This window comes from Alosa sapidissima, chromosome 21 (genome assembly GCF_018492685.1).
Source record: "Alosa sapidissima isolate fAloSap1 chromosome 21, fAloSap1.pri, whole genome shotgun sequence".
NCBI classification, from domain to species: Eukaryota; Metazoa; Chordata; class Actinopteri; order Clupeiformes; family Clupeidae; genus Alosa; species Alosa sapidissima.
This window is the reverse complement of record NC_055977.1, coordinates 21256963-21269248: the sequence shown is the minus strand read 5'-3', so window position 1 is coordinate 21269248 and position 12286 is coordinate 21256963.

The following is a 12286-nucleotide window of genomic DNA, read 5'->3' as shown; positions in this document are numbered from 1 at the left end:
AGAGAGGGGGGGGGGGGGGGTTAAGGAGGGGGCGGGGGGGGGGGAGGGTGGAGCGGGAACAGCTCCTGAGCTCTCTCCCTGTGCTTGGCTAATTTCTCTAATTTGCAGACAGTCTGGGCCAGGCTCAGTGTCTCGGACTATGGGGCTAATATCAGCTAAGGGCTGGGACGCCCGTCTGACTCACTCACGGCCGCACCCCCCTCAGAGTGGAGAGTGTGTCAGATCGCGTGGCGCTCCAGTTGCACTTTTCCAGTGAGCGCTGACCTGCCCTGAGGGAGGGAGGGCGAAAGGGTGGGGGCTTCAGACGGTAATAGATTAGGTCCTGGGTCAGTGTTATGTGTAAAGCACCTGCTTATGACTAGCGTGCCAAATTGATGGGTCATGGTGCGAACCCTGAATGCTTTATATAATGTAATTCCACCAGAGAAAGAGAGACGTGAGCAAAGTCATGCCGTCACGCTGTCACCTTCATTATGTCATGCTGAAACTACAAACTCAGAAAAGCTCATGATGTTATTGTTAAATTGAAACTACTTTGCTATGTGGCAATAGGGAAAGCACTCAGCCTGCCTTTCTACTATATTGATGATAAATAGCCAGAAATAGAGCACAACTCTATAATTAATTGGCCTTTCTCTGACACTTGAGGATATCCTTGTATGTAGTAACACCGTAGTCCTGAAAGGTGCCTCAGTGGCATCAGGAAAAAAGAAAGAAAGGCTAATTGTCTTCTCATCCCTGCTTCGAGGCTGTTCACTTTTTACACTCTGTTTCTCCATCTGTTGCCACAGCCGCTGAACACGACACAGTAGAATTGGAACCTTGCCAAATGTTGAAACTTATACAACCCTTACACACCAACACAATGCAATTCTACTCAATAACTCTTAATAAAAAAATGTGATAGAGTATAATTATTACGATCGACAAACTACAGGAATTACATTAATGTTATAGTGGTATAAAATGTTTATAGAGTTATAATTAAATCTCAATGGAAAAAAATCTGTATGCTCTTATATGCCAACAGTAATATCAACAATCAATGTGGTAGACTAAACATCTGCCACTTTCTACCTGACTGAGCACATTGCCTAATGTTGTTATTGGGGCCAAGTATCTATTCTTGGAGTACTCCAGCACTTTTGATGATTCACACAAGCTTACAACACAGACCACACAAAACTCTGCGCCATGTCTTGGAGGTGCAAACAGTATCGGAGGTCCATTGACAGCTGGGGAAAATTCACCTGGGTTATAATGTGATATTCACTGTTTTATCGCTGGGTTTTAGGATATGGGTTCTCATTTTCTCATTACATTGTGGCCTACAGCCAAGATCTATAGCAGGCTATAAATGTAAATTAAAACTACAGATTGACTGACGAGATTTGGTTGATTTGACCATCAGCTGACTTCGAAACAGGTACATTACTTTGGATAGGCAATAGCAATATTTCAGATGAGTGATTAACGTTTAAAAAATCTAAACTGGAGTAACTCAACAATCTGCACCTCCAATATGTTTAGTGTTCAAATAACTGGTTATAGTTACCATTATGATAGCCAAGGTGCCAAAAGTGAAAACATGTGGATAGCTATAAAAAACTGTCCTTTATATTATATATTATACAAATAAACATGATAAAATACTTTTATAACCCTTGTAACCCTAGTCTGTTCCTACTGTATGTGATCTTGGTGGCTATACAGCTTTTGTTTGCACCTCCAACAGCATGATACACCTGCTACCACCTACTGTACAAAAGCCCACAAATGCCTGTATGTTTGTGTCAAAGAATACCTCAATATTACGGTCACCCACAGTTTGTCATTTTAATAACATCCTTAGTCAAACCTTGTGGTTGAACTTTATTTATAATTTATTTATAACAGGTGTGGGTGAAATGGTTTGAGCACAATCAGGTTGATGAACAGTAGCATTTCATGACATGTTTACTTTGTTGGTGGTCAAGCTGTGGCCGTGAGGTACAGTGCCAGAGTCTCATGACTGAAAACCACAAATGTCAAACGGATGACTCTGGGATTCCCATGAGGGATTTACAACAAATAAAAGACAAACAATAAACATTCCCTCTTTAATTCTATTCTCTCCCTCTCTACATTTTCACTCTGTGGAAGTGTTTGTTATTTTGCACGCACCCCCTGTCTTCCTGTTTTCTTTCCATGGTCTTAGAGGTAAACAACAAACAGTTGATATCCCTTATGGATTCCTGGATAAAGAGGATTAATGCGTGTTCATTCATTGTTCATTCTCAGATGCTACTGTGAGGCTCTCCTGGTCAGTCAGAATTCCCTAGCAACAGTCCCACTCAAGGGTCATGGGGCTCACCGTTGAAAGGGATTGTAGGAAAACTGATAATGCGTCCCAGCAGCGTTCAGTCTGATGATTTTGTTTACCGTTACAAGGCAGGCTTATGGAGCTGGCAGATCCCTTTAAATTCTGATCATCCTCTAAAGGAAAACCTTAAATATGTTGGATTGCATTATTCATGCTCATCACTTAAGTGCCGTAGGAATGTCTTGTTTTGCATTTGATATGATTGTTCTGTAAGCCCTGTTGTGTTTTTCCACACAATTTGCCTTGTTTTCGCCCTATCAATATGACCTCTGAATCAATTTGATTTATGTTGCAACTGTCATTTTACTGTTGCCAAGGCTACAAAGGAGTCCACCCTCCATTGTTTTGTACACCTGTCATATTTTTGTCTGATTAATTGCGCTGTAAAGACACATAATTGCTAGTAAGGATCATATAATGGACGACTGTAAACCACAAATTCACTTAATGAATGCATCATATGGCAACAGAACAAGAAGATGTTTGAGGGTTTGCTGTGGGCGTCTCTAGACGTCAGACCAGCAGAGGCTTTAAAGAAAGTTTTCGAGAAGTGAAACTGACGGGCCACTGGTGCTATCTGTTGTTGTGCTATCGAAACTAAATAAGCAGCAAAAGCTAAGATGATAGCCACGGACAAACAAATTAACACTATCAGTGATCCCTTGTTAAGGACCATGTCTTCCATCTGTTTGGGGATTTGCATCATGTGTTTGGTATGGTGGGGGGTGAGAGAGATTGTTTTGTTATAACTTGCTCTCTTTCTCTTGGTGGGTTTATATTTTGGACAAATTTCATTTTCTTAGTCCCAGCAACTGTTCTCAAGGATGACAAATTCCCACTAGCCAATGAGCAAACCCAAACGTGATCAAAGCCTGCTATGATTGGTGGGTTCGGACGCCATGAGGATTTACAGGAAACATCTGGAAGAGGGGATAGAGAAGGATTTTGAATTGCTTTTCATCTCAATGGTCCCTAGAGAGCCAAACACACCTCGTTCATCAGTGTGGATTAAGCAACCAATTCCCACCACCAAAAATGGCCTTGAGACTCACAACAAGGCTGCATAAACGTCATAGGGTTTGATTGTTTTTCTTTTTCCAGGCTTTCTTTTTTGCATCTGGAAGCAGAAGATCAAAGCAAAATGCCCCCCCCCCCCCCCCCCACTCAATGTATCACTCCGTAGTGATGGAAACCATAGGCCTGGCTTTATCCCTAGCTAGCATATGGCCCGTGATGAAGAGTGGATCTGAAACATATTCATGGGAAGAAAACAACAACAAAAACATCTCTGACTAAATCCTAAACTGTGTTTGTTCCTGGGCTTGTGGCCAAGTCACGTCTGAGCAAGGGTGACACGTGGTGTTTGCTGCAAAAAAAAAAGTCCCAAAAGTCCCACATCACATGAATGCTTACTACACTGTTGTTTACTTGAGTTTTTCTTACATATTGGACAGCTGATGATGACCATTGTGTTCAGAGATAAAGTTCACGGGACTTCAATGCTTTCCTTATGGAAGAACAAACAAAAAGGCATTTAAAAGTGAAATTTCTTATTGGCAATGTTGCAACACCAAAAAAGGTTGGTCAACACTTCTGTACAATGTGGTTGCATATGTCCAGTGGACAAAAATAAAAGCCTGCTAGGGTAGAGCGTGGGAGTGAGAGCTATTACACTTTCCTCACTGACACTCTGCTTTGCAGTGACGAGTCCACCATGTCAACGTGAGAAAAATACACAAAATTCACATCTCTGTCTACTGCGGGTACTCACAGGAAGGTACATACAGCTCATAACTGTATGTCTCTTCAGGTCTTTGATGCAATGCTAAGGCATGTCTACACACTCATGGTTAGAAAGCGTCTAGAAAACAAACTTCTGAACAAAAAATATAACAGCAGCGCAGTGCACAGAGAGCTGCAAAGAGCTCCGATTTCTCTTAACCCAGAAGGGAGAACTATGCAGGCCACATACTTGGAATGACAAACCACTAACTCAAAACACTAGGCCTACTTCTTTATGATGAAAAGTCCCTTGCTCTGAGCATTGGCATACATGTGCACAAACCCACACATATTCAACAACAGCAAGCAGCAGTCTCACTGCTAGTCAACAACTGGTTGAAGGGAGACGAGCATTATTCACTGCACTTCTGCCCTTCCCAAGGCCTTGTGTCCGCATGCAACAATAACAATCTCTTTGCTATCGAAATTGAGGTTTTCAGTCATGCATCATTCTCTTTGTCATCATCATCTTGTTGCTATAGCAGCAGTCTGTAACATGCAAACACACTCACAATTCCCTCATCTCGCTCAGTAATCAAATAAAGAGTATCATTGCATGATCAATATCCAGTTACACTTTTTTCAAGAAAGAGGAACAAAACTTGTGGCCCATGTTTTCAACATACTTGGTGAAGGTGAAAATAGGTAGCATGAGGTTAAGACATTCATGGGTACTCACAAAGAGTACAGTGCATACACAGTGTACACAGTAGCTGAAATACAGTTGCCTTCAAAAACAAACATGCTCTTTTGAAAGAATCATATTTAAAGCAAGTATTATTGCACTAATTAAAGTGTTTCAGTTCCACCATCGCTTCTCCTGACCCACTGTTGCTAGGATTGTAATCTACAAGTCTTGTACGTTTTCCATGAAAGTTTCTGCAAACCAATATAAATATATAAATGTCACCCTGAAACTATAGAGTGTGATTGACTCATTTCCTTTCAGAGTGCGGTGGCTAATGAACAGTGACTAATCTGAAGAAAAGTGGTAAGTATAGCGAACATGCTAGCCATGCACTGAACGTGTGACATGCAATCAACAGGATGTTTCCACTCTGCGACATTATATTGTGTGTGTATCACAGGCATGCATGTGTGTTTATTTTTAAAGTGTGTGTATGGGGGAAGAATTGTGTGTGCATGGGTGGGTTGGTTGTGTGTGTGTGTGTGTGTGGTTGGGGGGGGGGGGGGGGGTCCTTTATGGATGTGAGAGCAGGTGGGTTCAGACAGACAGTTAGTTAGCTACAAAACACCCCCCACCCCAGACCACCCGCCAAAGATTTGAGGACAGATCCGTCTGTCAGACAGGCAGGATTTCACCCCAAATCCAGCGGATCAATAAACGTGTCTGCTAATTAAGTAAGAACACAGGGGAGGGGGGGGGGGGGGGGGTTTAAGATGAACAGAGAGAGGGGAGGTGGAGGGAGAGCGGGTCAGACAGCGGAGAATGAGGTGTGTGTGTAAATAGAATCGTGTCCCTGTTGCTGAATCAGAGATGTCTAGACAGAACAAACCCACAGACACGCCTAGAGTGCAGGGCAGGTGAAGTTGACCTGATCCCCTGCTCTGCTCTGCTGTGCTGTGCTGTGCTAGAAAACAATCTTCTCTCTCCGTTTCTGAAATAGAAAAAAAATGTATATATACAAAGAACATGATGCATAACTATATTTTAAACAAGATTAAATATGCTTAATATATAAGCAATATATATATACAGTATCTATATATGTACGTAGGTCCTTGATATCTCACTGATTCTATTTCCTCTCTACCCTGTTGCCTGTCATCCTTTACTGGAAAGCTACTCTCTCTTCCCTCTTTACTTGTTCCACCACTCTCCTGACGTGTGGCCGTGTTTCTCTGACCTCAATTCTTCTTCTTCGTCTTCTCCACTCCTCCTGACACACTCTCCTCAACCTTTCCTCCTCCCTCTCTCTCTGTCACTGCCCTGACCTAATTCCCCTGGCTTAATCCGTTTCTTCACTGCTTTCGGACCATAATCAACCCCCCTAATTGACTAAATCCCCCTCTTCTTCAATGGCGTACGACTTGCGCAGTCGATTCAAAACAACCCACCACACATACACCCCCCCCCCCCCCCAAGCCCCCCAATACTAAAATCAATACTCAAGAAAAACAGAAGTCTACCCTAGACTCACAACACTATAGCTAGAATAAAATGTGTGTGTGTGTGTGTGTGTGTTGCATAAAACTCCATAGTGAATTGAAAAACAAAGATATATGAGTCATATAAAAGGAGAGTGATGTTATTGTATTGTACAATGTAGTGTATTGTAGGGGGGTGTTGTATTGTAGCTGTCCTTGTCACTAGGTGAAACCATCCTCTTGTAAATATAAATGAAGCGTGTAATTTTCCATTTGTGACAGGGTGTGCATAGGAAAGATGATTAATCATTAGTACAACTAAAGGAAAAGTACTCAGAGAAAGGTGAAAAGGCAAAAAAATCAATATTCCTCATGCTTACGTAACACTGGCACAATTTTATAATTTATTGTTCCTACGGACATACAATTTATAACATAATTTGGTATACTTAACAACTTTAGTATAGGACTACTTAATAATAATAACAACATTTGAGAATATTAGTGGATATCTGACTTATTTCTTACTGAAATACGCTGGGCTATCTAATTCAGTCTCTTCAGTTGATGATAAAAGTCAAGTCAAGTCACTTTTATTTATATAGCGCTTATAATATGCACAGAGGGCAACCCAAAGAGCTCACACAAGACACTGACACACAAAACAAAAGATGCGGGACGGAGCGGCGTAGTCCCTAGCGTACCCATGCGTGACACCCAAGACATAAACAATTTCACAAATAATAAAATAAAATAAAATAAACTAATTAAAATAATAAAAGTAGTTACCACTTGTCGTTTGTACAGTATGTGTATGTTCACTTGTGTTGGCTGTATGTGTGTTAGTGTGCCTGTGTGTGTGTGTGTGTGTGTGTGTGTGTGTGTGTGTGTGTGTGTGTGCAAATGTGTGCTTTGTGTGACTGGCACAGATTGCTTGAGTGTTTGCCCTCAGCCGGTGGCTTCAGTGGCGTCTCGTGCCGTTGTTTGTACACGACATGCTCTCTCTTTCTGGACCAGCCCATACAGCGACAGTCCAGTCCCGCCACGTCTGTAAGCTCATTGGCTAATCCTGTCTCCAGCTGGCTGGCTACCTGTGACTCTGGCCTATTGACCCATCTGCATAGCATGGTGAGGGAAGAACAATATGAGCTGGGAGACATGTACACACACACACAGACACACGCACACTCATACATACATACACACACAGACAGAGAGACACAGACACATTCGTAACACAGGGCCCTGGTTCTTTTGTAATCAATCAGACATAGACCTGCTTGAGATTGTTGACCTGCTGTGAACTGGGCCGGGCGTTGTGGTGGTGTGCTTCAGAGGCACTGGTGTATTTATCTTTGTCGCTCTCATCCCTCTTTAATTAGAGAATGGCAAATTAGCCTGTCTTGCTTTCCTGCCCCCTCTGGGGCTCCAGTCGTTTTTCACAGCTTTATGTGGATTAGACAGATTAAATGTCTGAAACTTAAACCCTATTTTTGTTCTTTTCTCTTCCCTCTCTGCCTGTCTCAATCTCGTCCATCTCTGTCTTTCTCTTTCTGTCTCATGTCTGTCTGCTGCGCTCTCTCTTTCTCTCTCTCTATCTCTATGTTTCTACCACATTGTCTTTCAAGAAGGAAATCAACATAATGTTAATTTAAAACAATTATAGATATTTTTATTTAATTTTAAATTAAAATTATGTAGATTTTTTTCTCCCCTATATGGTAGATTATATAGCCTACTGTAGGCACATTATCCACAGGCCATATTATACACAGTGTGGGTTAGAAGTGATGGCTTGCCTAAACAGCTACCTTAATACCTAATAGATGCAAGCTTGTTGATATATCAGATATATTTGTTATTGCTATATCAAAAGGCTACATGGCAATACTACAAAAGTAGTGCAGAACTAGTAGACAGCCCTACAGTGCTTTACCACAGTACAGGCAGGAGGACTATTTATAAATAATCTGTATTGATTTATACATCAGACACTATTTAATATGGTGGCTTACGGGAAGGAGTGTAGAGTGATAAGGTGTCAGCGTGCAGGTGTTTCAGTGTGTGTGTGTTATCATCTGCCCTGGGGAGACAGGCCATGTGTCTCAATGAACACCTGTTCCACCTGCATAATATAATACCTGAGGGGCCGATTGGAGAGCTAAACGAAACAGTCAGAGAAAAATACAGCAGAAAACAAAAGACTGTTTAGTAAAAAATATGTAGGCTATATAGTCAAGAAAGTGTGTGTGTGTGTGTGTGTGTGAGAGAGAGAGAGAGAGAGAGAGAGAGAGAGAATATGATGAATTGTGTGAAACAAGTTCAAAGAGGCAAGAGAGGAAATAATATCTTCTGTCAATTATGGCTTTGAGGCTTTGAACGGAGCACACAGGCTTTCATCCATGCCAAAGCACCTTGCGAGTGATGAATATTACAGGCTGCTGCCCTTCAAAAATAAACACAGGCTACAGGTTCATGAAACAGAACAGAAAACAAAAACAAGGACACTCCTTTGCCAGGGGAAGTAAACTTGACCGCCAGTAATTAAATATATACTTCACAATGGTACTGTGACACATATACATGACACATATACCTTTCTGAATATTGAATATTTGATTAGAAAACAGGTGTTTTCTAATCAAAAATCATAATATGCAGGAAATACATTATTGGAACCTTATGTGATTTAGGAGACAAACAAAAAGCTCCAAACTGATAATGCTACTAACTGATGCTACTGGCACAAATGTTTAATAGAAATGCTTGTTCATATATGTCATCAAAGACAAAATACCATAATATATGGTGTATTGGAGTTTGTTTGTTGACATCAGAACTCACCCATACTGAATCCTCACTCAAAGTAATATTTCCAGTTGGTAGACAAAGGGTTGACAGAACATTCAAACAACCCAACAAACAGCCACAATGTGTGTGGTAAAGGTTGATATTTAGGAAGATGACTCAGTCATTGTGTTTAAAAGATATATTGCATTAGGGCAGAGAAAGTCACTAAATATGGGAGATTTCAAGCTCCAGTGGCCCCTTACCGGTATGGGGTGAGTGTTTTGACGGGAGTGTGTCCCAACAATGAACAATGTCCCTTTTTTCTATTTTAGGGGGCAAATGTAGAGCTACATAAAACTTGTCACGGCGGCGCATCTAAAATCTTTGGTCTGCATGTCAAGTCATCATAGTTGTTACCACATTGGGGCTGTGGGAAGGGACCGTGGGGAGAGTGTACAGTCCAGGCTACTGGAGGGCACAGCAAATAATTTAAACAAACAGCGATATTATGAAACATGACTGGAAATTCTCTCAATTCTCCTGAATACCACTCCACTAAGGTAACCGCTATTCCAAGCCAATTATTGGCTCAATTATGGCTGCACTGTCTGCTGGAAGAGGTTGGTGAGAGCTTTCAGTGAGTCAGGAGAAAGCCAGACACCTGCCTCAGTGAGGGCAGTGAGGAAGACTAAACATTTCTACGAAGGGCTCCCACATTAAAGGGCCATGCAATGTGTACTCAGGGGAGTTTTAAAAGCCTTGGAACACCTTGCTGGATCGGACAGAAGATAATTGGCCTTGAGTCATTCAACTGGATAAAATTCCCCTCTTGCTCAGCATTCAGCAAATGAACAATAAATACATCACAGTGCAGACGTGTGGGTGTGTGTGTCCGCAAAATCTGGTTACAGGACACATGCAAGACATCCATTACACACATAGGCAAACAAAAGCCGGTCCTGCAACTCCTCCAGCTGAGTGTACTACTTTGAATCTGGCGACTTACAGGAAGGAAGTCCACGTTCACCTCCTTGTCCATTAGCATAGTTTAACATGTTACTAAGCTGCCCACTTCAAACGCTCTTGAGAAACCACCACATGTACACGACACGCCCTGCTTTGTCATGTACCAGTGTCACTGATGGGTCACAGTTGTCTAAGTATCAGTAATTTTACACTTAGATAGGCACTCTCTCCAGCACAACACGCTCTAGGAATAGACAGGTGTGTTATTATGGGTGTGTTTGGCTTAGTCACTGTGCCTGAGGGATGGATAGGAATTGCCACAGTGAATTAATCCAGCTCCTGACTTTATAAAGGAAAGCCCCCAAAAAAGCTTAATCAGGATGAGTGATGATGGATCAAAAAAACAGTGATGGTAGGATGCCCCAAGCCGAATATGTTATCACCCACAGACAATGCAGAGCTACTGAGATGTGTTCATGATCAAATAGGTTTCACAGTTGGTGTGCATACTATATTTGAACGTGTGTGTGGGATGTTGTGTTTGTGTGCATGGGCCACTAGTGTGACTGGACCACTAGTGTGGCAGTTTCGTCCACTTGCGAAAAATGAGTGTGACAAGTCTGTGAGATGCATTGTTGAAACTGAAGTAATTATATTTGGTAAAAGGGAGAAAGACTAAAGGGTTGCCACTCTCCTTGACACAAAAGGGTTCAAAGTAGGGCTGTCAAAATAACTGATTCATTTCGATTAATTAATTTGAGAAAAAATAACTGATTAAAAAAAATAGTGCAGATTAATCGATTCCGTATGACCTTTGACCCCGAGCCGTTCTAGTCAGTAACCGTTAGACTGTAAAATGAAGGAGAGAGAAGAAAATGTGCTGCCTAGATCATTGATTGGAACATTTACTTTTAAAAAACGGCCTGATGGTGTTGATAAAAAATAAAGTGTTGATTAAAATAAAGTCCTCTACAATGTCTGCAGTAAGGAATTTGCATATCACCGGAGTCTGTCAACTCGAAAGTTGCACATCAATGCAAAGAAATAGTGTTGACATTGAGGGGAGTGTTAATTTATTTTCATTGTGTCCCCTAGGTTATGTCTGTGGCCTGAAATGCCTTGCATGTTAAAAAAAAAACTTCTTCCCGAAGCACTTTTGAATTTATTTCCTCAGCATATTAGGTCATCATAGATTATTATGGCCATTATTTGAAAAGTGAAAGTAATAATAAAAGTATTTTTGAACTTTAATGTCACTAATGCTGATTATTTAATGATTCATTTGAATTTAAATATTTAAAATACTTTCACAGCAAAAATGATATGCGATTAATTTAGATTAATTAATCACAGAGTATATAATTAATTAGATTATTTTTTTTAATTGATTGACAGCCCTAGTTCAAAGCAAAGGATACTGTTAAAAAATCTTGGTGTATAAATTGACAGTGATCTAAATTTCAAGCATATTTTAACTTGTGATATCACCAGTTAAAGGTGCTTTAAGCAATGTTGGGTAATCTCGCTAGGCTGGAGCAGGCTGTTTTTGTTGCCATTTTTGGAGCCTGCGATATCCACAGAGACTGTTTCTTTACAGTGTATTCAGGGGACAGGCAGCTAGCAGATTGTGAGGAGTTTGCTGTATGTGACAAAAAATATTTTAGCTTAGAAACCACGTAACATGGCTTAGAGCACCTTTAACATGGGTGTATATTTCTCATCTATGTTACCCTGTGTAAACTGAGGCTATAATTACAATGTCTTTTTGTAAGCCACTGTTCTCTGGTAGACAAACTGGCACACCGGTGTAGGACTGGACCACTCAGAGTTCACAGGGTTCAGGAAAGATTTGTGGGTACTCTGTTGTCAGGGTCAGGGTAAGGTTTGACATGTCTAAGTCTAAAGCCGTATAAGCCTAACAACTTTGGATCTAAGTTAGCTAAGACAACAAACTTCATAAAAGGCATAGAGAAACACCAACAACTGAACAGGGCTAGTGAGCGGAGCGGAGCGTGAGTGAGGATCAGGATATTCGCACCGCTCGGCTCCGCTCACTAGCTCTGCAACTGAACCATTGTTATTGATAATAGCTACGGAGATTTAGTCGATGTCTGAACCCTGATTACATCATTTTCTGAATGCTGGTAAGTTGATCATATCAGCAAACACTTCTTCCCGTCTAGGGCCAATTCATTTGTTGATGCTTTTTTTCCTCTGTGTGCAATCTCCAGTGATAGAACAGGTCTGAACCCAGCCATCATCCCACCCTTCCCAGCA